Here is a 27826-nt window from a genome sequence, read left to right as displayed (position 1 = left end):
CCCTGTGCTGCAAATGCACTTTCCCCTCTGACCTCAAAGGGGTCTGCCCTCTGCCTGTAGCCCCCAGACCCTGCTTGAGTCTGCTCTTCTGCTAGGCCATGCAGGCACCAGGCTGTAAGTGGCCCCTGCCCCTTCCCGGGGTGGCCAGGTAGCTTTCTGCATCCTGGCAGGGCTCGAGGCCTCCTGGCTGCTGCAGCAACAGGAAGGTCTTGACCTGAGGGTCTCTGTGGGGACTGAGCTTTTCTCGGTTTTCTGGGACGATGGCCTATGGGAACGCCTGCAAGTCTGCTGTTCTTCTCTGGTCTTTGCCGAGAGGCACGTTTGACCTCAGGTTGACTCTGCTGGTGCCACCAAGATAATAACCCTGGCTCATCCCATGGGGGCGGGGTGGGAGGGGCCCAGAGGGAGGTGAAATATGGAGCCTGGCAAGCAGGACGGCCTGCAGGGCTGGGTGGACCAGGAATGTGTGGCTTGGGGAAGTGGTCTTGGGCGGAGGCCCCTTACACCTCCTGGGAAAAGAACCACAGGGAGGCACAGACCTGAGTTCTAGACCTAGATCGGTATTCTGGACAATGTGTTTTTTTTTTTAATTTATAAAAATATTGTTGCCCCATCATTTTTTGGTATGTCACTTTGCTGCACAGGTGCCTGTGCCTCTCTGCAGAGGTCTGGGAAGGCTTTACGTTTTTTAACCGGGAAGTCCTGGGATCGAAGCCCAGTCCTCCCTATGGTAAACGGGAGCTCTACTGCTTGAGCCACAGCTGCTCCCCTCGATCCTTTCTTTACATCACTCTTTGCCTTCTCTTACTAGGTCTGCTTTGTGGAAACTCTTTCAAGCCTTCCCTGATAAGAGGAGAAAACCAGACCTGTGTCTGAGCCAAACCTGATCAGTGGGAGGGGGTGGCAGAACCCTGAGGGGATTGGTCCTCTCAGCTGGGCCGCAGGGCAACGGATGGAGGAAAGACACAAGAGGTGGATCTGCTGAGGCATGCGCCGGAGAGAGGGCAATACCGCTGAGTCTCCAAGAGGAGGAGGATGTGGCTTGGGCTCCTTAGTCCCCTCCAGGGTGTCTTTCTCCACTGCAGAGGCAGGAAGACCCAGCTTCATTTCCCAGAATCCTTTGGATTCTGGACACCAGTCAAAATGATTTAAGTAGAAGCAGTTGTGTGAGACTGAGGAGGGGGTGAAAGTCAGGCAGGACTCATCTTCCTGCCTTTTTGTCTATTTTCTGTGGACCAGCATGGTGGTGGAGATGTGAAGTGCCCCGTATCCACTCACCAGCTTTGTGGGTGTCAGGTGGCAGCTGCAGTGGCAGAAGCTTCCTGAACCTGGAGCCCAGCGTTGGTGGTATGTCCTTGAGCTCAGAGCTCCAGTGACAGCCTCACAGACAGGTGCTCCAGGGCAGGTCAGTTGGCTGGTGTTGTGGGGATCAGAGAGCCGGGTCTTGCAGGAGCCAGCGCCTCCACCCTCCCCACGAGTGAGCACCAAAAGCCCTTGGAAAGCTCTTGGAATCTGCTTGGAATAGCCAGACTAGGTTCTGATCCTGCATCGACCCTCAGCTGGGATGAGTGGCTGAAGCCTTTGCTGTTGCATGGCAGGAGACCCTCTAGGGGGACAGCTCCAGGTTTAGAAATGGCCCCCAATCACCTCATGGTCATCTCAACCCCTTCTCCAAGTGCTGGGGAGGTGGGGACACCTGGGGTAGGGGCTCCAGGTGGGAAGAAGGTGGGGCCTGTTAAGGAGGCTCTGCCTGAAAGAAAACAAAACCCTGGGATAATCTCCCTCTGCTCAACATGGCCACCCCCTTCCTGGGCTTCGGGATAGAGTCCATTGTCCCTTATGTACAAATAAAATAGCCTATAATTTAAAAAATTTATTTTTATGTAACTGTGACAAATTACTCAGTTTACACACGATAGCTGCAATAACAGTACATCTGGTTTAATCAACATTTCCCCCTTTACCCCTTTTTCTTCATTACTCAGTCATTTTTTTAAATTAATTTTTTTGAAAAAGATTAATTTTTATTTCTCCCCTCAACCCCCACCTGTCCCCCCCCCCCAGTTGTCTACTCTGTGTGTCCATTTGCTGTATGTTTTCTGTGTCTGCTTGTATTCCCATTAGGTGGCCTTGGGACCTTCTGGAGTGGGAGAGAGGCGATTACTCTCTTGTGCCACCTCATCTCACTATTCTGCTTCATGTTATTTTCTCTCCTCTCTGTCTCTTGTTGCATCATCTTGCTGCATCAGCTCTCCATGTTAGCTGGCACTCCTGCGTGGGGCCACAATCCCTCATGGGGTCACATTCCCGTGTGGGCAGGCACTCCACAGGGCCAGTTTTCCTTCACCAGGGGGCCCTGGGCATTGAACCCAGGATCTCCTATATGGTAGATGGGAGCCCAATTGGTTGAGCATTGCTCAGTCTTGACGGATTTGGCATGATGTCCACTCTGACTGATTATAGGCCACAGTTATTGGAAGCTGAAGAGAAACAGAAATACAAAACCAAATCACCAAAATCCAATTTCTCCAAATCCAGGTGTTCAGTTCCCCAATTGTTCAAAGCTTCTGCATTTCTCACCTGATGGAAACCTATACCCAGAGCATGAGTCCTCTTTCCAGGGCAGTGCCTAGGGAGGCATGAGAAATGCTGGTTATTTGTTCCTGAGTAAGGAGAGCAGCCCTGACCTTCCTTTAGATGTCCTCAGTCCCATCTGGGAAGAGCAATATTGGTGATGACGACAACATTTTTTAGTGCTTACCATGTGCCAAGTCCCAGCGCATCTCACCCCTGGAGAGGCAGGGGTTACTTCTTGCTGCCTGCCTAACTCTCCCTTTCTTAGCTTTAAATGGAAAAAATAAATGTATCATGGAAAGTGCCTACTAGGGGCACTCTGTTTGAAATGGCACCTGTTTCGAGGTCTTCTCATTTCCCTCTCAAGTAGCTAGGAAGACAGAGGTAAAGACCAAGCTGGCAGCAGCAGTGGAAACTCAGACAGGAGTGACTCTATTGCTCGAGAAGTTGTACCCCTACCTACCATACCCCAAGAGCAGGCCTGAGAAGCATGATATGGAAAAAGTGGACACCCTGCTTTTTAAAACAGAGCAACTCTGTCCAATCAGAAACAGGCAAAATTTTGGCCTCAACTTCCCATCCCTCTCCCCTTTGCTCAGAGACCTGGCACCTGCACCATCAGGCAACTAGGCAGCCCTTCCTTCTCTGCAGTGGGTGTACACTGTGTGCTCCCATCCTTATCCCAAGGACTGACTCTAGCAAGCTGGCATTTAAAAGGACAGCAAGGAATTTAGGACTCAGGGACCAAAATGGCAGTACTTGAGGATGGCATTAGTTTGGACCCAAAAGAAAGGGCTGGAGGCAGGAGCAAACCCAGTGAAAGCAATGTATTCTGAGGTGCAGAGGTGCTCAGATACGTCAGGCAGTCTGGAAAGCAGAAAATCCTTGCTAGGCCATTAGATCAGTGCGAGATGAGTGCAACTGTCATAGGAGCTGTGTACCTCAACCAATGATATCATCAGCCTGGAAGACGATACTTATCCCCCAGTATTCCATAGGAATGTCTAATTCACTCATCTACCTAATCATTCATTCATTCATTCGCTCAACAAATACCTATTATGGGGGCAGGGTAGTTGTGGCAAAAAAGTGAAAGATTTTACCTGAACAAGCACGTTCTTGTTTCCACATGTTTCACTGCAAGCATCATATGTGCGTTTGCTTTCTCGTTCATTGTCCCACAAATCTCTGTGGAGTAGGTTTTATTTTTCAGAAGAGGAAGCTGAGGCTCATTGAGAGTATGTGACTTGCCCAAGGTCACATGGCTAGTGTCAGACTCCTGTGTCTGAGTTCTTACACACCACAGATTTTGAATGATACTTTTTTATTCAGAAAGGATATCAGGCCCTTCTTTCCTTGTTCATGTCACTAGAAGCTTGCATCATATCAGAGGGTTATTATTGGTTAGAGAGTGGGCTCTCTCAGATCTCAAACCCTTCACGAGTAAGTTAAGAGTCCTTTGTGTCCCAGGTGCTAACACAATGTCTGTCATATGAGTTATTGATTAATATATTTGAGTGAATGAATATATTAGGAGTAACTATACTTCTTCTGCCTTTAACACAGGGTTATGAGGAACCAATGAGATTTACACAGATGAAAATTTGTGTCAACTAAATGCTATGTGGTGTCGGGGTATCAACACCAATCACTCTCAGGTTTAACATGTTAGCTCACATGAGTTTATGATTGCTTTCCTTCAGAACAGATGGCTAACACACAAGAGGCCAGACAGAGCTGAGGTTGCTTCAGGAGGAAGAAGGAATAAAGGGAAGGATGTGGCTCATGTGACTGGGCTCCTGTCTACCATATAGGAGGTCCAGGGAACCATTCCTGGGGTCTCTTGCTGAAGGCAAGCTGGTTTGTGAGGTGAGCTGGCATGAGCGGAGTGCCAGCCCAAGTAGGAGAGCAGGCCTACAAGGAGAGCTGATGCCAGAAAAAGAGACACAGAGGAGAGACAGTAAAAGATGCAGCAGAACAGGGAGCTGAGGTGGTACAAGAGATTGAGCCACCCTCTCCCATTCTGGACGTTCCCAGGATTGGTTCCAGTGCTGCCTAAAGAGAAGATAAGCAGACACAGAAGAACACACACCCAATGGACATGAAAGCAGATAGTGAATGCAAACACAACAGGGGAGGGGAGAAATAAATACATAAATCTTAAAAAAAGAAGGAGTAAAGTCTGGGGTTCTCACACTGGACTCCTGATGCACACCAGCTTGCCCACTCAAGGGTTTGGCAATAAAGTAGAATAATGATTTTTTTGCTGTTCTCAAGGAAAAGTAAGTGAATAGGTGAACTATCTCCATTCTAAGCTTCATTCCTACATAAATGGTTCTTGCTGCCTTCTATCTGCCTACCAGAAGATAACATCAAATGTACCTACGCCAAACAAACTTGTTTTTCTTAAAAAAAAAAAACCTTTTTTTTTTTTTTCACAAAAGTGGCTGATGTTCACTGTGAAAAATTGGCTGCACAGGGCAAATAAATCAATATATTGAGGATAATGGGGGTCAGGATTCTCACTGTTGGAGAAGGAAATTAAAAATAAGGAAAGGGGGAAGACTAGAGAGAAATCTGAGGTGTTGGGTTGGAACTGAAATTATTAATGTGCACTCATGGCTTTAAAAATAAACACATGCATGAGATATGCACACACATCGATGTAGATAAGGTATATATGTGTAGGCACACAAGCCTTCTATAGGCTGAATCTGCCCAGTGTTTCCTCATGTTGAGACTTAGGTCAGGCCTTCTTGGCAGGGATCCCATAGAAACGGAGCTCGGCTTTTCTCCGAGCATCTCATCAGGAGTTGCATGATGTTACCTGTGCCCCCACTGCTGATGCTAACCTTGATCACCTGGTCAAAGGGGTGCCTGCCAGGTGGTTTCACCCTAAACTGACTAGTTTTCCTTTTGTCATTGAGAACTATTTCGTGAGGAGCAACTCCTTGATGTGCACTGTTCACTCCCTGATGGTGGCCAAATTGGTGGCATCTATTGTGAGAGAGCACTTTCCCTTCTCCAATTCGTATCAGGATGGGCCCAGGAATTTCTGGAATCAGCATAGCCCAGACACAATGAGGATTTCTTCTTCCTCTTCCTTCCTCCCTCCCTGTTGGAACATCATTTCTGCCACTTAAATAGTCCAGAAGAAGAATAATGAAAGTGGGACTATTCATAGAAAAGGGTGATGGAGCAAATGCGATTAAATAGTAGAGAGAAGTGGAGGCAGGAGCTCTTTGTTATTATTCTTTCACCTTTTCTACAACATTTATTTGAAAATGGATTTTCAGAAAGTTGCATGTACAGTCAATTTGTGTCTAGGCATATGTGCACACGTATGTGAATTTATGCATATGTACAGGTGTCTTTTTGAATACACATGTAGAAATAGGGCTGGAATCGTCTGCTATTGCTTCCCCCCCCCCCGTCCCCCGCCCCCCTCCAGGTGCCGTCAAGTTCGGGAACCAGTGCTGTTAGTCAAGGCTCGTGGTAATCACACTTAGAGCTAGGTAAAAAGGGGCTCCTGCCTTTAACCCTGGCGGCCCAATTTTCCCTGAGCGCGGCCTCTCCTCTGCCCAGCAGGGCAGGGGCTGCGGGGGGCGGGCCCGGCCTCGCGCTCAGCCATGGACGCTGCGCCTGAGCCGTCAGGGCCCAGCCCGGCGCCGCCGCCTTCCTGGACGCCCCGGAGGCCGAGGTGCTGCAGGACGTGCTGCGGGAGCAGTTCGGGCCGCTCCCCAGCTGGCTGCCATCTGCCGGCTCAGGCGTCTGCCCTCGGGCGACTACTCGGCGACCCAGGACGTGCAGTTGGCGCTGGAGCGGCGGCGCGGGGCCAAGGCCAAGGAGCGCGGGCGTCCAGGGCCGTCGCTGCTCCACCGCCTCCGACCCCTTCCCGCGGGCGGGCGGGCCCTGCCCTCTCAGCCTCCCCGGGCGGCCTCGCTCGCCGCGGCTGCAGACATCCTGAGGTCCCCCTCCTGCGCCTGGTTGACGGTGGAGTGACGGTGGCTTTGGTGACCTTACCATAGCCGGCTGCTTTTTGTGCGCCCCGCGTGTGGCCTCCTCACCGCCTGGGCTTTCGCGGGAACTGGGTCCCAGAGGGGGACAGCTGAGGCTAGCGACAGCTGTAAAAATGTCTCCTTCCGACAGGTGCTTTTAAAGAGCTCATTAGTGCACGTACTTTGAGCCTCAGTTTCCCGACCGTGTGTGTTGGTCCAGTGCTCAGGTCTTAAAGGACGCCCCCGTCCACCTTTTCCTCCACATATCTGTCTCAAAGCAAATCCTGGCTGGTGTCCAGGGTGAGCCAGTTCTTCTAGGGCCTGTGCCCTCCAGGGGCAAGGTCATCAGAGTTCGAGGACTTTAGAGCTGGGAAAGAGGGTGGTGACGTGTCACACTCCAGAGAAATGAGGTGCTGGTAGCCCAGGGCCTCTGGCCTGTCTGACAAAAAAATGAGGCACCTCACGCTCCATTTCAAGTGTCATCAACTACAGATTCTTTGGCCTCTATAACATTAGCTCAGCTAGAAAATTTGAAGGGTTGGTGGCACAGTGCCTGAGTAGACAAGTGTGTGTCCATTTTAGTCATCAGTACCATTTACCGATGACTTTCTAAGTGTGCAATGCTTGGTGAGGTATTTTTACGTGTCCATTACATTGTTCACCACAAAAAACTGCAGGGTTGGTGTCCGCCACTTTGCAGTTAAACAACCTGAGGCTGAGTGATTTAAAACCCTACAGGCTTTATAAGGTAGTGAATGGGGGAGGGGGTTTTCTGTCTGGGTGTAGCTGACTTGGAGTTTTTAACAAAGACTTCCTAGTGCTTCTCTACCGCAGTGCAGCGGGTGCCCTCTCCAGTGGGTGGGGGACGGTCAAGGGATGATGTAGACGTACCCCCTGGCTCAGCCACAGTGCTGAGTTTTGCTGCTCCTTTTGCCCTGAAAGTCTCTGCCAGTGGAACTACTGCTCTTCAGAATATGCCTGCTTAGATTCGCCAGCCAGATAAAAGGGCTGTAGAAATGAGCTTCACAAGCCCTTTCCGTTGTTTGGGGAGGTATATGTACAAATTCGCTTCTCTGTGTCACTGTACCTTTTTGTTTTCTAGATAAAAATCTCAGTCGTGTTTTCATCAAACTGAAGGCACTTGTGCCATTCCTTCCGCAAAGCAGGAAGCCTAGCAAAGTTGATGTCCTTAAAGGGGCAACTGAATACATACAAATTCTCAGTGATGTGTTGGAAGGAGCCAAAGATGCTGAGGTAAAGGCTTAAGAATTCAGAATATCACTAGCTATCATCTAATAGCCTTTTCTGTGTGCCTGGTACTTGATGTATACTTCCAGTTCATGTCTGACAATTTTGTCAGCTAGTTCCAATCCCCGTTTTATAGAAGGAGCAACTAAAATTAAGACCACAGAGCTAAGAAATGTCAAGGCTGGGATTTGGATCCAGGTTTACATGAGCCTTGGTCACATTCCGAACCATCTGTATACTTAGCTCTTGTCACTGTCCAGGGTACCTGAATCCTAACTGCTAAATATTTAACTGAACCTTGGCATGTAGAGAGCCTGCTTTGCAAAATGAAACCCCGGGTATCACTGCCGTTATCAGGGTGGCATAGCTCAGAAGTGTCCAATAGGCATTGGAAGGTTGGGCTGGTTTTATGGGCTTGTTCCACAGAAGGTGTGAAAATGAATCAATAAAAGAAGAGAGACCTTAGAAGTGAGCCCCAGGGAACACCTGTTGGCTAGAGGAAGGAGGAGCCATCAGAAAGAAGGTGGAGGAGCCAAGGTGGGGTAAAAGATCAAGGAGGAGAGAGTTTTGGCCACCATGGGAAGCTGTGAGAAGCTACAGGGGTGCTGAGATAGCAACCAGATTCAGCATTTGTTAGTAGAGGAGTGGGCTGGGAGTCAACTTGTAGGGAGAGGGTTGAGGGAATATAATTGGTAAAGATTTGGAATCAAACAGAGAGCAGTGGCAGAGTTCAAGTTCCAGTCAACCTGCAAGTCTGTTAGAAGAGGGATCAAAAGAATGGAAGCAAGAGAAAAGCCGTTAGATCAAGTGAAGGTCATATGTTTGTATTTAAAGACAGATGAGGAGAGAGAAAAGAGAAGAGAAATATTTTGTCAAGTTAGGGCAGAAACAGCCAGGTGTACAATGTATTGCTGAATTGGTTCTTTCCTTCTGCTTGTCCCCCAGTACTGGTCAGGTGGTGCTGGGAGGACACGTCCTGCGATGGGAATGGATTGTCTACTGGCCAAAGCGAATGGTTGGGTTGTGGTGTGGTCACAGTGTTTAGACTTGTGCAGGTGGCTGCCTTAGGTTTTCCTTGTGTTTTGTGCAACAGAAATGATTTTTTTTTTCTGCTTAAAGGCAGAGCAGTTATGATTTTCCTATGCCGTAATATTGAGTTGCCCAGTACAGATCCTAAGGTTATAGAATAACAAAATTAGTTGACTGGGTAATACTTTTTTCTCCATACCTTCAACATTGCCCTTACTGCTTAAATGAAACTTGGTCAGTTAAACCTCTGGAATATAATGATTTAAATAGCCAAACTCTGCCATATTATACTGTTTGATACCAAATATGGTTTCTAGAAACAAGACCCAGATGATCTGAACTATAGCAAAAATATTTCTGCACCCCATAAATCCGTGGTTAGAGAATCATCCAGAATCATCACCCTGCCTGCCAGCTGTACAGGGGCTCTGGGCAGAGGGTGGCAGTGGCGACTCAGCATACACTTGTCACCAGAGCATGCTGTCTACAACTGGAGTTATCTCTCCCATCAGGAGACTGGTAAAGTGTTCCTTCTTAAAGTCATCTAGGTGTCAACGTCTATAACTTGAAGTGTGGCTATTTCCATGCTAAAACATTACAACAATTTTGTGAAAACTTACCATGCTATTCACACCTCGCATTGGTGTGATCCATTTAAAATAGATGAACGCATACTTAAATAATTGTTCTACCTGCTGTAGTCCATGATTTAACTTGGGGTTCACTGTGTTCCTTGGATTTTAAAAAATTCTTATTCTAGTAACATGCATACAACCTAAAATGTCTCCTTTTAAAAATTTTTATTCTTTAATTTTTAAATTTCCTTTTAATTACATTCGAGTATGTAGTTATGTCCACAATGTTGTGCTCTAATCACTACAATCACCACCATTCATTACCAAAACTTCTCATCATCCCAACGAGAAAATGAGTACATCTTGAGCATTAACTCCTAGTATTACCTACCCCCACCCCATCCCCTGGTAAATGATATTCTAGATTGACTGAGTTTTTATTCTAATTATTTCATATCCATGAGATCATACAATATTCTTTTGTCTCTGGCTTATTCACTCAAAATGATGTCTTCAGGGGCCATCCGTGTTGTGGCATGTATCACAATTTCCTTTTTATGGATGAATAATCCATTGTTTATATACCACATTTTTCTTCATCTGTGGATGGATACTTGGGTTGCTATCATCTCTGGGCAAGTGTAAATAATGCCACTATGAACACGGGTATGAAAATATCTGAGTCCCTGCTTTCATTTCTTTTGGTTATGGAACCAGGAGTGAGGTTGCTGGGTCATATGGTAGCTCTGTAATTTGAGGAACTGCAATTTGCCTTCCACAGTGGCTGTACCGTTTTACATTTCCACCAGCAATGAATTAATTTGTTTCTATTTCCACTCAATAAATATCGTTTAGATTTCCTTTTTTCTAATAGTAGCTATTCTAATGTGTATGAAATGGTATATCATTATGCTTTTGATTTGCATTTTCCTAATGGCTGATGTTAAATATCATGTGCTTTTTTTTTTTTAAGTTTTTCTTTTTTTTTTTAAGACTTATTTACTTCTCTTCCTTCCCCCCCCACCCCCCCGACCCCGGTTGTCTGTTCTCTGTGTCTGTTCTCTGTGTGTTTGCTGTGTCTTCATTGTCTGCTTCTGTTGTTGTCAGCGGCACAGGAATCTGTGTTTCTTTTTGTTGTGTCATCTTGTTGTGTCAGCTCTCCGTGTGTGCGGCACCATTCGTGGGCAGGCTGTGCTTTCTTTCACACTGGGAGGCTCTCCTTACAGGGCGCACTCCTTGCACGTGGGTCTCCCCTTCGCAGGGGACACCCCTGAGTGGCAGGGCACTCCTTGTGCGCGTCAGCACTGTGCATGGGCCAGCTCCACACGGGTCAAGGAGGCCTGGGGTTTGAACTGCGGACCACTGGGCCAATTCCGCCGCCCCTCATGTGCTTTTTTATCACTTGTATATTTTCTTGTAGAAATGTCTATTCAAGTATTTTGCCAATTTTAAAAACTGTCTCTTTTTGAGTTGTAGGATTTCTTTATATATTCTAGATATTAAATACTTGTTGAATATGTGGCTTCTAAATATTTTATCCCCTTGATTAGTTTATGTTTTTACTTTTATGATAAAGTCCTTTGTACAAAAACTAATTTTGATGAAGTCCCATTTATCTTTTATTACTTGTACTTTGGGTGTAAAGTCTAAGAAACCTTTGTCTGACACAAAGTCCTGAAGATGCTTCCTTATGTTTCCTTCTAGGGGTTCTGTAGTTCTGGCTCTTATATTAGGTCTATGGTCCATTTTGAGTTTTTTTGTATATGGTATGAGGTATTGGGGTGAACTTTCATTCTCTTACACATGGACATCCTGGTTTCCTAGAATCATTTGTTGAAGAGGCTCTTCTTTCCTCATTGACAGGACTTGACAACCTTGTCAAATTAGTTGATCAAGGATGTGAGGGTTAATTTCTGAACTGGGTTAGATTCCATAGTCTTTATTCTTGTAAATACCATGCTGCTTTGATGACTGTAGCTTTGTAATAAGTTTTAAAATTGGGAACTGTGAGTCCTCCAACTTGGTGGTTCTTCAAGATGGTTTTGGCTATTCAGGGGCCTTTACCCTTGTATATAAACTTGGCAATTGGCTTTTCCATGTCTACAAAGAAGTCTGTTGAAATTGACTGGGGTTGCCTTGAATCTGTAAATTTCTTTGTGTAAAATTGACATATTAATGACATTTAGTCTTCTAATGCATGAACACAGAATGCCCTTCCATTGGCCATCTTGGATTTTTTAGCAATGTCTTATAGTTTTCTGTAGAAGTCCTTTAAATCCTTGGTTAGATGTTTTTTTCCCTTTCCCATAGATTTTGATTCTTGTGGCTGCTATTGAATGATTGTTCATTACTAGTGTATATCATCACTACTGCCTTTTGCATATTGATCTTGCACCCTACTACTTTGCTGAATTCATTCATTATTAGTTCCAGTAGCTCTATGGTTCTTCCCTCCCGTGCTCCCTCCATTTTTTTTTTAATATAAGATAATGCAGTCTAGAAATCAGGAAAGTTAATTTTTCCTTCTCAACTTAGATGGCTTTTCTTTCTAAGGCCTAATTGCTAGCTAAAATTTCCAGTACAATGTTGAATTAACAGGGGGGAAAGTGGACGTCCTTGTCAGGTTCCTGATCTTAGAGGGGAAAAGCTTTCAGTCTTTCACCATTAATTATATTAGCTGTGAGTTTTTCATAGATGCCTCCTTTCATGTCGAAGTTTCCTTCTGTTCCTAATTTTGAGTGTGCTTATGAAGTAGGAGTGCTGGATTTTACCAAATGCCTTTTCTGCATCAATTAAGATGATCACTGAGCTTTCCCCCCTTCATTCTGTTAATGTGGTATATTCAATTAATTTTCTTACGTTGATCCACCTTTCATACCTGGTAGGAATCCCACTTGGTCATGGTGTATAATTGTTTTAATATGCTGTTGGATTCAGCTTGCTAGTATTTTGAGGATTTCTGCATCAGTATTAATAAGGGATATTGGTCTATAGTTTTCTCTTGCAGTATCTTTATCTGGCTTTGGTATGAGGATGATACTGGCTTCCTATGTGTTAGGGAGTGTTCCTTCCTCTTCAGTTTTTTTTTGGGGGGTGGGAAGAGTTTGAGCAGGTTTGGTGTTCATTGTTCTGGAACACTGGTAAAATTCCCCTGAAGCCACCTGCTCCTAAGCTCTTCTTTGTGAGACGCTTACTGATCTGATTTCTTTACTAGTTATTGGTTCACTGCTATCTATTTCTTCTTGAGTCAGTATAGGTAGTTTGTGTTTCTAGGACTTTGTTCACTTCATCTAGGTTTTCCTATTCATTCCCGTGGGCTAGTGGTATTCTTTTTTCATTTCAGATTTTCTTCCTCTCTTTCCCTCTTTCCACCCCTTTCTGCCCCCTTACCCTCCTCCTTCTAGATAAATGGTTTTTTTTTTCCCCAGAGTACCAGCTTCTGGATGATTTCTATTTAATTCTCATTTACTCCACTATAATGTCTATTTCCTTCCTTCTGCTTGTTTTGAGATTAGTTGTTTTTCTAGATCCTCGAGTTTGAGGTAAGGTCTCTGATTTAAGACCTTTCTTCATATTTAAGCATTTAGAGCTAAACATTACCCTCAGCCCTGACTTTGCATCCCTTAATTTTTTTTTTTAAATTTATTTTTTATTTATTTCTCTCCCCTTGCCCCCTCCCCGCCGTTGTCTGTTCTCTGTGTCTATCGCCTGTGTGTTCTTCTTTGTCCACCTCTGTTGTTGTCAGCGTCACGGGAATCTGTGTTTCTTTTTGTTGCGTCATCTTGTTGTGTCAGCTCTCCATGTGTGTGGCACCATTCCTGGGCAGGCTGTACTTTCTTCCGCGCTGGGTGGCTCTTCTTTCGGGGTGCACTCCTTGCGCATGGGGCTCCCCTACGTGGGGGATACCCCTGTGTGGCGTGGCACTCCTTGCGCCCTTCAGCACTGCGCATGGGCCAGCTCCACACAGGTCAAGGAGGCCCAGGGTTTGAACCGCGGACCTCCCATGTGGTAGATGGATGCCCTAACCACTGGGCCAAGTCCGTTTCCCGACTTTTAGTTTTGATTGTGTTTTTGTTTGTTTTAAGAGGTAGTGGGTACTGAACCTGGGGCCTCCCATGTGGGAAGCAGGTGGTCAACCACTTGAACCAAGTACATTTCCCTCCCTCCCTCTTTTTTTATATTACTACTTGCATGGCATATTTTTTTCCTCTGTCACTTTACTTTCAACCTACTTATGACTTTTGAATTTAAGATGAGTCTTTTGTAGACAGCATATAATTAGGTAATACTTTATCCACTTCTGCCAATCTCTGCCTTTTGACTGGGGAGTTTAATCTACTTACATTTAAAGTAACTGCTGATAATGCAGTACTTTCTTTTGCCATTTTCCTATTTTGAATTTGCAAGTTATATGTATATATATATATTTGACCCTCAATTCTTTTAATGCCTACTCTCATATTTGGCTTTTGGTACTACGCCATTTTGAAAAACATTTCTTTGAAGATATTTTTCATGTGTTTACTTGGTGATTACCCTGTGGAGCTGAAATTTAACATCTTAACCCTAACAGTCATTTAATTTGGTACCTACTTCAATAGCATCCACATATACCGTTCCTGTATCTATCTTCTAGATCTCTGTCCTTTTTTTTCTTTAAAGATGTTTTATTTATTTATTTCTGTCCCCTTCCCCCTCACCTCCCACCCTGGCTGTCTGTTCTCTGTGTCTATTTGCGGCGTCATCTTCTTTGTCCGCTTCTGTTGTCAGTGGCACGGGAATCTGTGTTTTTGTTGACTCATCTTGTTGTATCAGCTCTTTGTGTGGGCAGCTCCATTCTGAGGCAGGGTGCATTTTCTTTCCTAATGGGCATCTCTTCTTATGGGGTGCACGCCTTGCGCCTCCGGTTCCCCTATGCAGGGGACAACCCTGCTTGGCACGGCACTCCCTGCGCGCATTAGCACTGCTCATGGGCTAGCTCCACATGGGTCAAGTAGGCCCGGGGTTTGAACCGTGGTCCTCGCATGTGGTAGGCGGATGCCCTAACTACTGGGCCAGATCTGCTTCCCACTCTGTCTTTATTAGTTTGCATTTTAGCTGCCGCGGTAAGAATTAGAGTTGCGTACCATAAAATACGACAGCACTGGAGTAACTGCCCCTATGGTTACCTCTACCAGGAGTCTCTGTTTCTCTGTGTGTTTGAACCACTGTCTACTGTCCTTCCCTTTTACTCTAAATAGCTCCCTTTAGCATCGCCTGTAGGGCAGGCCTAGTGGGGGTGAATTCCCTCAGCTTTTGTTTATCTGGAAATGTCTTATTTTCTCCCTCATTGTTAAAAGGAAGTCTCACTGGATATAAAATTCTTGGTTCGCATTTGTCGTTTTGCAGCAAGCTAAGTATTTCAACATACTGCCTCCTTGCCCTCACCGTTTCTAGTGAGCTCCACACTTAATCTAATTGGGACTCCATTGCACATAACATTGCTTTCCTCAGGCAGCTTCAGAACATTCTCCTTGTCCTTTGCTTTCCCCAGTTTGATCAGGATGTGACAGGGTGTATTTCTTCCACTTTATCCTGCTTGGTGTTCTCTGAGCTTTTTGGATGTTCATATTAATGTCTCTTGCTGAGTTTAGGAAGTTGTTGTTTCTTTGAACATTCCTTGTCCCCTCTTCTTCTGGGACCCCCAGAATGCAAATATTGGTGTGCCTGATGGTATCCCAGAGGTCTCTTGGACTATTTTTCCTTTTTTGAATTCTTCTCCACCTGACTCACTTGTCCTGTGTTTAGGTTCAGTGATTCATTCTTCAGCCAGCTCTGATCTGCTGTTGAAAGCCTCCTGAGAATTTTTCATATTCATTATTGTGGTCTTCAGCAGTTCTGTTTGGTTCCTTTTTAAAACTTCTAGCTCTTTGAGACTCCCACATTCGTTTTTTGTTTTTTTTTTTAAATCCCCGAAAGCGTTTCATTCCTGCCCCCCCCCCCCCCCCAACTTCATCTCCTTGAGCAAATTGAAGATCACTTTAAGTCTGTCTAGTACATCCACAGTCAGGTCATCTTCATTGTCCTCTAGATTTGTATCTCTTTTCTTTGAATGGACCATTGTTTCCAGTTTCTTTGATTTCTCATAGCATACTATACATACTCATATATCAATGTTAGCTCAGACTTATTCCTTGACCTGTTTCTTGAGTTTGTACCCAGCTCATGATATGACAGGTTTTCTTGTGTGTCAGGAGATAAGAAAACCAAATAAACCTTAGCAGAAACCCCTTCAGCACTTTGCAGATTGGATATGCATTGGCTGGACCCTCTGCAGGGGTGAGCCTTCTTATCAGGGAGGTCAGCCCGTGGTGAATGCAAAGTGCAGGGGCCTCCCTGTCTCTTCTGGCCTGTGTCTTATCCTGGGCCTGTGCTTGCTAGTGGTGTTAGGAGTTCCCTGTTTATGGAGTTTGAAAGCTCCCTGCCCTCTACTTCTCAGGCCACAGACATCCTCCCTCTCCCTGGTGTTCCCCTGCAGGGGGTAAAGCAGGCCAGCCTTGGCAGCCTTTGCCCCAGCCACTGGCCTCCATGGTTTCTCTCACTGCCTTTGTAGTCTCCAGTTGCTTTTCCCTGGGGGGCAGATTCTGGGAAGAGGCAGGGGTGCACCAGAGAGGAATTTCCTAATTTGGTCTTTCCCAGTTGGAGCAAGGCATGGGCCCCTCAAAGGGAGCACTGGCTGACTCCAAACTGCTCTGAGATGGCTGCCAGGCTGGGTGCCTAGAGCTGCTTCTATGGCTCCCCAAAGCTGTGCTTTCTTGACTTGGCATTTGCCTACCAAATGCGTCCTCTCCATTGTCCTCCCGCAGCTCTGAAGAAGTATGTCATCTTTTAAGTCTCTTCTACTGCTTCTGTCCAGCGTGGGTTAGAACATTGGCAACTCTCAGCGCTGGGTGCCTAGTGGTTTGAAGTAGCTAATCCAAAGGAGCATTTGGACCATTCTCTCCCTCCCACCCCCTGGATCTTGGAACTAGATTTTGTCCCCTTCTAGCATCAGCAAATTATACCAAGGGCTGGACCCCTCTGCTGCCTGCCATGAGATTGGGGGTTGGGTGGTTGTAACAGCTGTGCGACATGTGTGATTCACTGGCATTTATTGCCATGTACCAGAATTTTCTCCCCATTGTTCCTTGAATGCTGCACGGTATTCTACTGGACTCCAGAGTTGTGAAATAGTTGATTCAGACAGTTACTGTCTAATAGTTCCCGGAGCTTCCTGCTTTGCCATCTTCCCTCAATTCTCTGGCTGGCCTTTATTTGAGTAAAGGTTCCTGGCTCTAGTGAGAGTTCTGTCCAGCTTATCCAAAGGGGGTGGCTATGTAAGATTTTCAGGATCCTGGTCAGTTACCCTAACTGGAGACCCAGTGCCAGCTGATATGACACATTGGACTGAATGCTGGTGTGCAGAAGGGCCTAAGATTTGGGAGGCAGTTTGCAGAGTAGATTATCTGGGAAGTAGAATCCTGGTGCTGGCAAAGATGGGCATTTATTGTGGAAGGCTGGGGGTAAAAACAGATAGTACAAAATCAACGTCCCTGGAAGGCAAAGTCCTTAAAGTATATAAGAATTTGCTGATGGCAGGGATGGAGATTGACTTGTGTGGCCAGAGCAGGTTCACTTGGGGACTGAATTGGCAAGGATATGTGCTGACAGAGGGACTAGAGCTGTGTGTAGCCACAGCATGTGGTTTTGCTAGAGATGGGGATTAAAAAAGTCCAGGAGAGGCTCATGTAGAACTGGTGGAGTTTCAGGATGGAGGCTTTTGCCATGTAGGGGTTGGGTATTGCTGAGTGATAAAGGTGTTTGCTGCTTCACTCTGTTTATTCTTTGTCACTCATGGCTATGACATGGGTATTTCTTGTCATTCAAGAGTGTGAATTTTGTTCAGAATTGTCTGTGATGTTGTTGAGGCTGTGTTTCTGGAAAAGGGCCACTCGGGAAGTGGATGTGGTCCAGGCGACTGAGCTCCCGCCTACCACATGGGAGGTCTGTAGTTCACCATAGAAGACAACGAAATGGTGTGATGGATAGGCAGGGCAGGCTGACACAACAAGATGATGCAACAAGAGATACAAGAAGAAGAAAACATACTAAGAGACAAAACAAAATCTTAGAGCAGAGGTTCTCAGTGCCTCCTAAAGAAAATGAGTAAGATAACAAGATGACGTGACTGGCAGGCACAGCAAGCTGATGCAATGAGATGATGCAACAAGATACACAAGAAGAAAAAACATTAAGAGAGACAAAGCAGGGAATGGAGGTGGCTCAAGTGAGTAGGCACCGCCTTCCCATACCGGAGGTCCCAGGTCCAGTTCCTGTGTGCCTCCTAAAGACACAGCACACAGCAAGTGCAAACAGTGTGGGAGTGGGGAGAAATGAATCTCAAAATAAATAAATAAATAAAACCTATCAGTTTTGGAGTGAGATGCCATGAGAGCTGGGGGGGCATATGGATGAAGACCCTGTGTGGGGCCTGGATAAGGCAGAATCAAAGATTCAAGTGTTGGCATGTCACAGGAGCTTCCTTGGAAAGCTGCTGAGAGAAGGCTGCTCTGGGGGTGCTGGAGTCCCACTAACCCCTTCCTCAGGTTGTGATCATCGGTGCATAAAACTGATCACTGGGAAACTTCCTTTAACAGTTTAAGCTCTGAAATGAGATGGCCTAGATAGTTGGGATAAACTTATTAGCACCCTGGAAACACCCCGAAACCTCCTTGTCTCTCATTTTCCCCAGGTAGGAGCTACTTGGGACAGGAAAATTTCCCCACTGAAGCTGCCCTAGGCTTCTGCTTGGGGAGCGTCTCATCTGCTCCAGCGTTCCCTCAGGGCAGAGCTTCTTAACAAGGGGCCCGAGAACTTGAAACTCAAACCTTCCTGTGGGGATGTGTCAGTGTGGGTGTGATATATTTATTAAATAGTATACAGTATAGTGTGGACTTCGTAAGGGGTCTGTGGTATTCACCTGACTAGCAAAGGGGTCCATGGAACAGGAAAAGTTAGGAATCTCTGACCATGGGAGGCTCACAGGGTATATTCTGAGGAGTCTGGCTGGAAGAGTATTCCAAACTGAATTTTGTTTTGATGGAGATGTTCTCTGGCTTGTCAGAGTCCCCACCCACTCCTTATTGTATCTCACTAGCCGATTCTACTTGTTCAGATGTCTGACTTTGTAGCCCTGGACTAAGGACGTTAGGGCTCAGAGGGAAGGCTATTCCAGTGGTTCATTGGGCTCGAGACTTGACTGTTTCTCAATCCTTGGGGGTGATTTAAGGGCTGGTGCTGGGGTGGTATGTGCTCTGGAAGTTGTCTGGCAGTTTGAAAAGGTGAGGAATACAGAGCAGGTAGTTGGGATGGAAGTAACCTTGGAGTGATGCCCCTTCCAGTGGTGGATCTCCAGGCTGGGGCCACTGAGCAAGCGATGAAACCAGACACCCAAGGGAGACTCTTAAGGCTGAATCTGACTGAGATAAGAAAATGTCAGAGAGAACACAGGCTTCTATCTCTTGAACATAAGAGGGAGATTCCCTTTGTTGGAACTCATTTTTCTATGGGGAAAAATTGAAATAATTGTGGAGTCTGGCATGTTGGACGAGAACTCTCACTGGTGTGTGCTGCCCAAGCTTGTCAGTGAGCTGAGCATAATTCAAAAGAGCCAAAAATTCTCTTTCTGACATCCCGGGCCTGGTGGTTAATTTGACTGAAGTTAGTCCTCATCCATCCTAGTGGCTTCTAGAGGAAATGTTTCTAGGAGACGCTAGGAGAGGCTTTATAAAAGGCAAGTAAGGGGGAAATGGAAAGGAGAAATGAGTTTATATGGCTACGAGTTTCTAAAAAAGAGTCTGGAGGCTGGCAGAAGGATTGCCCTCATGCACAACTGAGCAGAGTCAGAGAGACAGATAAAGCAGATACAACCCCCAGATATTGGTTCCTTTGAAGGCTAAAGAGACCCATGAGAGTTATGGTCATGGCCGATGGGGTTAACTACCAGGGCAGATGGCCCCTCTTTGGAAATGGTGTTTATGTGTGATGAATCTGGACTCAGATGGGATCTCCCTTCATAAGACTTTCATGCCAATGTGCTGGAGGTGCAGTTAATGTTGGGGTTTAAGATATATTTAGGGGATTTGAATCTCTGGACTGACAATGTGATAGCCAGGTCCTGAGCCTCAACAGACTCCAGCACCTACAATCTGATTTATTGGACTTACCACACTCAGCTAAGATGGAGTTGAAGAAGGACAATCACCACACCATGGAGCCTAGAGTGATTACAACTGAAAATGGGAGGATTGCATCCAGCATCCATGTGGAATCTGAGCCTCCTCTTGACATAGAGGTGCAATGGACACAACCAATCCAATGTCCACATAGAAGAGGTGGCATTGGATTGAGAAAAGTGGACATGGTGGATGATGGGTATGGGGAAAGGCAGGAAGAGATGAGAGGTGGAGGCATCTTTGGGACATGGAGCTGCCCTGGATGGTGCCTCAGAGGTAATCACCGGACATTGTAAATCCTCACAGGGCCCACTGGATGGAATGGAGGAGAGTATGGGCCATGATGTGGACCATTGTCTATGAGGTGCAGAGGTGCCCAAAGATGTACTTACCAAATCCAATGGATGTGTCATGATGATGGGAACGAGTGTTGTTGGGGGGGGGAGAGGGGGGTGGGGGGGTGGGGTTGAATGGGACCTCACATATATATATATTTTTAATGTAATATTATTACAAAGTCAATAAAAAAAAATTAATGATAAAAAAAAAAAAAGGCATGTCTCGTTTGGTATAGCTGTGGAGTCCAGAGCAGATCAGGGACAAAATGGCTCCAAGGACCATGTTAATGGCAGATCTTTTAAAGGGAGGAGAAGGGGTTTATAAAAAGTAGATTATTTTAGGGACTCTTTTGGTCCTCTTTGTATCACTTCCTTTCTCTTTGGAAAGATTTTTCCCTGTTTTTATTTAATAAAATGTTTATTTATTTTATTTCTCTCCCCCTACCCTGTCATCTGCTCTCTGTATCCATTCGCTATGTGTTCTTCTGTGTCCACTTGTGTTCTTGTCAGCGGCACCGGGAACCTCTGTCTCTCTTTGTTGTGTCATCTTGCTGCGTCAGCTCTCCATGTCTGCAGCACCACACCTGGGCAGGCTGCGCTTTCTTTGCATAGGGTAGCTCTCTTTATGGGGTGCACTCCTTGTGGGCACCAGCACTGCACATGGGGCAGCTCACCACAAGGTCAGGAGGCCCTGGATTTGAACCTGGGACCACCTATGTGGTAGGTGGACACGCTATCCTTTGAGCCAAATATTCTTCCCACTTTTCCCTTTTGGAATGTGTCCTTCAGGCAAATCAGGTGTGGAAGACAGGCCTGGGGCACCTGCTTTGTTGGGGAGACTTGGGGGGAGAGGAACAAAGTGGCAGAGTCCCCCAGCATTGTGAGATCTGGACCGGGACCTCAGGAAGAGACTAAGGCTCTATCAGTCTTGGTGGCCAAACCTCTACTTGTTATGGGGGGTTTGGGGAAGGATCATTTGCGTGAATTTCCCTCTGGATGTGCGAAGGCCTGGCTGTGGCCACAATGCCTGGTTCTGGTCTCTGGTTCCTGCTGGACTTTCATGCACCCAAAGCAGGATTGTCAGTTATGAACATGACTTAGATGGGAAGAAAAGTAACTTTACTTTCTGTACCATCCTCAGCTTGTCAATGAGTTCCCTAATAAACCCTCATAATTCAGATGATAGGAACCTCTATCTTGCCCCTTTAAGGCCCATCATCTTTGAGTAAATAAAGTCAATTAGCTTTTGACTGTAATCAGTGAGTTTCTTCATGGTTTCTAATATCTGAACTGCCTGATTATGATTGGAGTGACTATCTTTTTAAATGTGGATTCACTTTTCAAGTTGAAATTTCAGAAAATTGAGAAGACTCAGTGATCTTACCACCCTGGTAGAACCAATGATGGAAATACTCTACATGTTGGTTTTTCCCCAATAGAACAGATTTAAATTTTCTTAGGGTACATAACATTGTGTCCTGTTTTCTTTTATCATTGGCATGTCCAGAAGCTATTTATGTAATCTCGCTAACAAATTTTAGTAGTCCACCAAATAGTTCACTGCTATTTAAATTGTCTTGTTTTCTTCTCAAACATGGCAAATAACTTGACATGGTTAGCCCTTTCTCCGTGTGTACTTTCGTTTTTCAGGATAGATCCTGAGAAGTGGAACTCCTGAGTCACGGGGTGTAGGTCCATCCTATGACTTGATGTATGATACCACCTTCTAATACCAAAAGGCTCCTGACCTCCTCACATCCTAGCCAGCAGCGGGATATATTAAAGTGATGGGACTTTAATGGGTACAAAATGGTAACTTTAAAGTGAAGGATCTATTAGTGAAGCTAAATGTTCTACATTTTGGTTAGTTACATTTCTTCTGTCTGCTTTTATCCTTTAGCCATTTACAATAGGTTTTCTTCTGTTTCAGCCTTCTCCAAGTATGAAAGTAAAAAGGCCCAGAGCTACTGTCTAGAGAAAAATAAGTGCAGTCTTGAAAGTTTTGGAGACTGAAATTTTTCGTGATAACTCATTTAACAACTACCCTTTAAATGACCTTGCCTGTGACAAACTTACTAAACTCTATTTTTATCTTAACTTTCTAACTTGAAGAAATAAGCTTCAGGGCCTATAGCCCTTGCAGTGTCCCCCAGCTCCCCTCCCACTCTTTGGGGTTCTCTATCTTCTCCAGGACTTACATCTATTATCTTATTCTATTTTCATCATTTAGGAATAAGGGACTGTAACCTGTCTGGGAAACTAGCCTTTAACAAGAATAAAAACATAAGCTATAGTGTGTGGAGTGGTATACTTTGACCAATGGGAGTGAGAATTTAGGGCTCTCTAAATAAATACGCAGCAGGGCTATATGGCACAATTGTGCAAGTTAGACACCCAAGGGCCTTCACCATGAAGACAGTCTTCACTTTTTACAATAACTAACAATGATGCAGGACTTAATGTCCGCTGGGTTTTGTTCACCATGCTTTGTATGTGCTAATTTGTTCTCACAACAATCCTATGAAGGAGGTACCACTATCCCTGTCTTACACAGGAAGAAACTGGAACAGAAATCCTGAAAGACTTGCACAAGGTCACATAGAAAGTGGCAATTCCTTTGATAACAGCTACCCCCTGTTTAAAATTCCAAATGCATCATCTGTGGCAGTACCTACAGTTGCCTTAAATTTAATATCCCTCCAGCCTTACCTCTAAAGCGGGATTTTTGGTTTTCTATCTATTGGATTTGGGGCCTTTGTCTTCATTGCGGTCAGTGAATAGAAACAGAAAAGAATGGAAGAAGGATTGGGGAGAGCCAACTTTCTTCATTAGAGAAGAAACGGTGCTGCCCACGGAAGAAAGGAAGGCAGGAGGAAGTCTAGGGGTTCCTGATGGTATAAGACTAAGTTGGATGAAGACTTGCAAAACTTCTCAAGGTGTTGGAAGTGGGAGTTCTTTTGACCATGGGACTGTGTGTCACTGCGTCTCAGGGCAAGGACAAGGAGGCCCCTACTGACGTCATACGCCCTAAGTGAGATCTGTGGAATGAGACCAGTCTGCTGGTTCTAGGCTACTGAGGAGCACTGGGGAACTAAGAGAACCAGATTCCTGGGAACAAAATGCTCTGGTCTTTTGTTAGGAGGCATTAGCCCTAAGGCTCAACACTGACTCCAAGAGTAACAACTCTGGAATATAGTAAGTCCTGCCGGGCAAGTCATCACTGGAAAAGGTTCTGAAACCTTCCTGTACCTTCCACGGGACTGGGAGGGAGGAACTAATAATGACTTAGCCTGGATCCCACTCCCATGCCATGAGAGACTTTTGTATCATGAAGGCTGAATACAGTTCTAGCTATAGCCCTTGACATTTAGAGCTTCCGTGAGGGTGACAATTGGAATCTGGGGGTCCTTACTCCCGCTCCCCTGTCCCTGAGCCTGTTGGTTTTTCTCCGATATGGCTAGAGTTATAGTTGCTCATTGTCTCACTTTAATTAGTAATTAAACCATAAGAACTTGGTGTACCAGTTGATTGGCATGACAATGCTGGGGAGTAGGATAGGAGGAGGGCAGGCACTGTTACCCCTTTCTCCTTATGCCATAAAGTCACTGGGACTGAGTCTGGGGCTCCAGGTTCTGGACTTTCTGATCTTTCCACAGGCCTCACCACAGAGTTGGTTGAATGTTCATATATCAGGAGGGTGGCGTCTCTAGGACATCTAGACTTAGAATTAGCCACTGTCTGGTTTGAAAGCACTGTCTTGCCTCTTATTAGAGAAGTTGTAGGCTTACATCCTGCTGAAGAGTTCCCATATACTACCCCCCATTAACACTTCTAGCCTTCTTAACCTTCAATTGAGTTCCCTCAAATGCAGACTCTGAGACAGAGCTTTAAGCAGTAGTTATTACGTAAAGTGCCAACAGGGCAGAGGGAGGAAAAGCCCGTCAAAGATGTATACCTGAGCAGGCTACTGCTGTGGGCAACTCTAGGAGACACTGTGGAACGTGCCCCAGCGTTGTCCCCTCAGCACTCAGGGATGAGGAAGCCAGGAATATACTAAGCCTGACCATCATTGAACTTGGTCAGATCCAAGGGGATGTGGCTTCCTCCAGCACTTCCGGCCTGCCCTGGGGCAAGGCCAGCCAGAGTAGTGCCTTGTCACCCTCAGATCTAGGCAAGATTAGCTACTACTGTGAAACCAATCTCAATCTTAGCAACTTAAAACAATGTGCTTTATCTCAGCTGCTGTGGGTTAGGAGTCAGTTTGAGCAGTCTAGCTACATCCTCTGTTCTGAGGTCTGTCACAAGGCAAAATTCAAGGTGTCAGTCATAGCTGGGGTCTCATCTAAAGGCTTGACTGGAGTTGTAAATGGGAAAACTCAATTCCTCTGGGACTCTTTGGATGAGGGCCTCTGTTTGCAGCTGGCTGATGGCTGGAAATCGCCCTCTGTTCCTTGCCACATCGGCCTTTCCAATATGACCACTGGACTAACCAAAGCATACAAGCCAACGAGGCTCTAGAGTGTGACAGGATGATGAATTTTATGTAACCTACACAGAAGTGACATCCCGTTCACTCTGCTATGTTCTATGGGTTAGGAGCAAGTCACAGGTCCTGCTGGCATCTCGGGAGGGATTCTGTAAGGATGTGAAGACCAGGAGGTGGGGGCTACTGAGCCACCTTAGAAACCATCTAGTTTTCATGCTGCTGGAGTTTCCCATAGTTCCACCTACTCTCCACAAGTGACTGCTGGCTAGAAACACTTATCAAAAAGACTTGGAGGTTGAAAATCTTGCAAATCAGTCAACTGTAACACTAAAATCCTGACCTGGCCCTTGGTGGCTAGCCAAATGTGAGTTTTTGGAGTCTGACATTGAGTCTCCTGTGCTTTGCTGTCCCTAGTTGAAGGCCAGGCATCTCAGGCTTTCTGCTGTAGGAGCTGTGAATCTTCATGGTCTCACAGGGATAGACTGTGGGGCCAAATAGTTAATGGTTCTCATTGAATTTTAAGGAGAGTTTGGATTTGCATTTGGGTAGGTGGATTCCATCAGGAAGAATTTCTGATGGGTTATTCATGTGGAACTAGCATAAAGAAGAAAGAAGTCTCATTTCTTGTCTGACACTTGAAAAATCCTAAGGACACAGACTTGTGCCACTTTCTCAGCACCTGTAATCAGGTGGTGTCTGGGAGGAGCTGGACACTTTAAAACTTTGTGCCATTTCATATAACACTTCCCATCTGAACCACTTCTGCGTATATAACTCGCAGGTAGTAACTACAGAGTGTGCTGCTGCCACCACCATCCATTGCCAGAACTTCCCTCCCCCTAACCAGCAGCTGTGTGCTAGGGATTAGCAGCCCATTCCCCACTCCCGCCTCTGGTAGCCTGTCATTGTTCCATGTGAATGTGTAGTCTAGTTATTTTGGGAGTGACTGTACAGTATGTCCTCTAGTGTCTGGCTTGTTTTACTCAACATGTCTTTGGTGTTCACACATTTTATGGTATGTATCAGCTTCATATGGATGCAGTTTTTTTTAAAGATTTTTCCCCACCCCTCCCTGATGTTTCTGCTGTCTGTTTCCACTCGCTGTGTGATTTTCTGTATCTATTTCTCTTTGTTTTCTTCTCATCTTTCTCTAGGATTCAGAAGGATTCAATCCTGGGGACCTGTGCTGTGGAGAGTGGTTCCCTGTCAATTGTGCCACCTCAGTACCTGGTCTCTGCTGCGCTTTACTTTGACACTCCCTTTGATCTTTTTCTTGTTGCATCATCTTGCTGTGAGACCCAGTGGCAGGTGCACATGGCTGACCGCAGGCACGCTTTCTCTTTTCACCAGGAGGTCCCAGGGAGTGAACCTGGGTCCTCCCCTATGGTAGGCAGGGGTCTTATCACTTGAGCCACATTGGCCTCACTGGATGCACTTTTTTTTAGACCCGGTTCTGTTAGAGGACAGGCACTCACTCCCCCCCCTCCCCATCCCTTTTTTTCCCTTATTTTCCTTTTCAGAAAAGTACGATGTGGTCACTGTGTTATATTAGTTGCTTTTTTTAAAAAACATAACATTTAATAAAATTTTAGGGTAGCAACATTAAATCTGAAGCACAACAGCATGTAGAAGTGGGATAACCTAGAGCAGCTTTGCTCTTGTCTCTGGGAGGCCATGCTATGGAAGCCTTTGGAACCAGGGCCCCTGAGTGGAATCCTGGCTGGGCCACCCACTAGTGTGACCTTGGGTGAGTTACCAAACCTCTGTCCACGGATTCTTCACCTGAAAAATGGGAATAATAGTACCACCCTCAGAGCTCTTGTGTGGGTTAAACGAGTAGAAATGCAGGGAAAGCCTCAGAAAAACACCAGGAGCCACCAGCCGCTTGTGACTTGAGCCCTGCATGCACCAGGGAGGGCATCTGAAGGCGTGTGGCCATGCAGTCTCAGACCTGGTATTTTGGGACTAAATGAAAACTCATTTAGGGGCTCATTTATTTTTTTTTGGTTTTCACTTACCAGTGATGCCAGGGCCCTGCCTTCCCTGTGCTGTTGCTCGCTGGCACTAACAGTACCACAGGCCCCTGAAGTGTCTCAGACACGTCACCTCATAGCTTTGCACAGACGGGCTCCTCTGGGGGGGAGCTGAGTTTGTCCTGACTCTTCTAGCAGGTTTTGACAGCAGAATGGGCAAGGGCTTGTGGACTCGGTGCTTCTGGAGAAGGAATGGGAATGAGTGGGAAGCCCTGGGTGGGGGGAGAAGGTGCAGGAGTGGACGTGAGGACGCTAGAGCAGGAAGGAGCTTTCCCTGGCACTGGCCAGGGACCGCCTGCTGGTGGTTCTGGGGCCCTTGTGGTGGGTTCTCTTGGTCAGTGTGCAAAAGGGTCACGTGGGCTGCTTGTTTCCAAACTTCAGTTCCTGGGCTCACCTGCAGAGACTGAGCTCGGGCAGGCCCCATGGTGGGGTCTGAGGGCTGTGGTGGTTCAGATCCTTGGGGGGCGACGATCTGGGGGCCGTGTCGGGGGCTTGCCCTGCAGACACAGCCTTCCAGCCACTTAGAGGGAATGCTGACTGAGGGGAATATGAGGAGCTGGTAGAGATCCTGGGGGTCTAACATCCAAGGTACCCACTGATGTCCTGCTCCTCGAGGGCACTCTTGAGAAACACTGCCAGCAAGTATTAGACACCGAAGCTGCCTTTTTAGGTACACTGTCATTTTCTGGGTGAAGATGAGACCCAGAGAGGTCCTGACTTTATCAAGGTCACACAGCGAATTAATTGCAGGACTCAGACTGCAACCAGGTGTCCTGGCTCCGCATCCAGTTTCCTCCTCACTACACACCTTTTCCTGAGGAGTGGGAGGTCACCGAGGATGAAGGGGTGAGGGGAGTTAATAACTAGAATTTAGTGAGCTGGACAAGTCCCATAACCCCAGAGGGCTCAGCAAGGCAAAGAGTTTTGTCCTAGTTGAAAATGGAATCAGAATTAGTATAGGGGTAATCTTGGCTTTGAACTTAAATTGTCCAATAGTTCCTATAAAAATCACTAACAGCGTTACTTCTAAGCCCAGGATGTACCTACTTCCTGGACAAAAACCTTCTAAGTGAGGCTTCATTTTTACCCCAGGGAGGATTCAGATTTCCCCCTGGTAAGTTACTGCTATTAGCTCTCGGCTGCTGTGAGGGGCTCCCTAGTGGGTGAAGGTGGGCGTGAGAGCAGGGGAGCTGCCCGCGGGGGCCCGGGACTGCGGCAGCGCGGGGCGGGCACTGCAGCCCCCGCCCTCCCGGCGCCCGCCCCGCGGCCGCTAGAGGGGGCTGTGCGGGCGC

At 46.2% G+C, this 27826-nt stretch overlaps 1 pseudogene; it reads left to right on the top strand.

The window, feature by feature from the left end:
- Positions 1–260: 260 nt before the first annotated feature.
- Positions 261–27808, top strand: LOC101418138 (factor in the germline alpha-like; annotated as a pseudogene).
- Positions 27809–27826: the final 18 nt, after the last annotated feature.

This window comes from Dasypus novemcinctus, chromosome 17 (assembly GCF_030445035.2).
Source record: "Dasypus novemcinctus isolate mDasNov1 chromosome 17, mDasNov1.1.hap2, whole genome shotgun sequence".
NCBI classification, from domain to species: Eukaryota; Metazoa; Chordata; class Mammalia; order Cingulata; family Dasypodidae; genus Dasypus; species Dasypus novemcinctus.
Note: the sequence above shows the minus strand (reverse complement) of the source record. Positions and strands in the feature narration are given on the sequence as shown.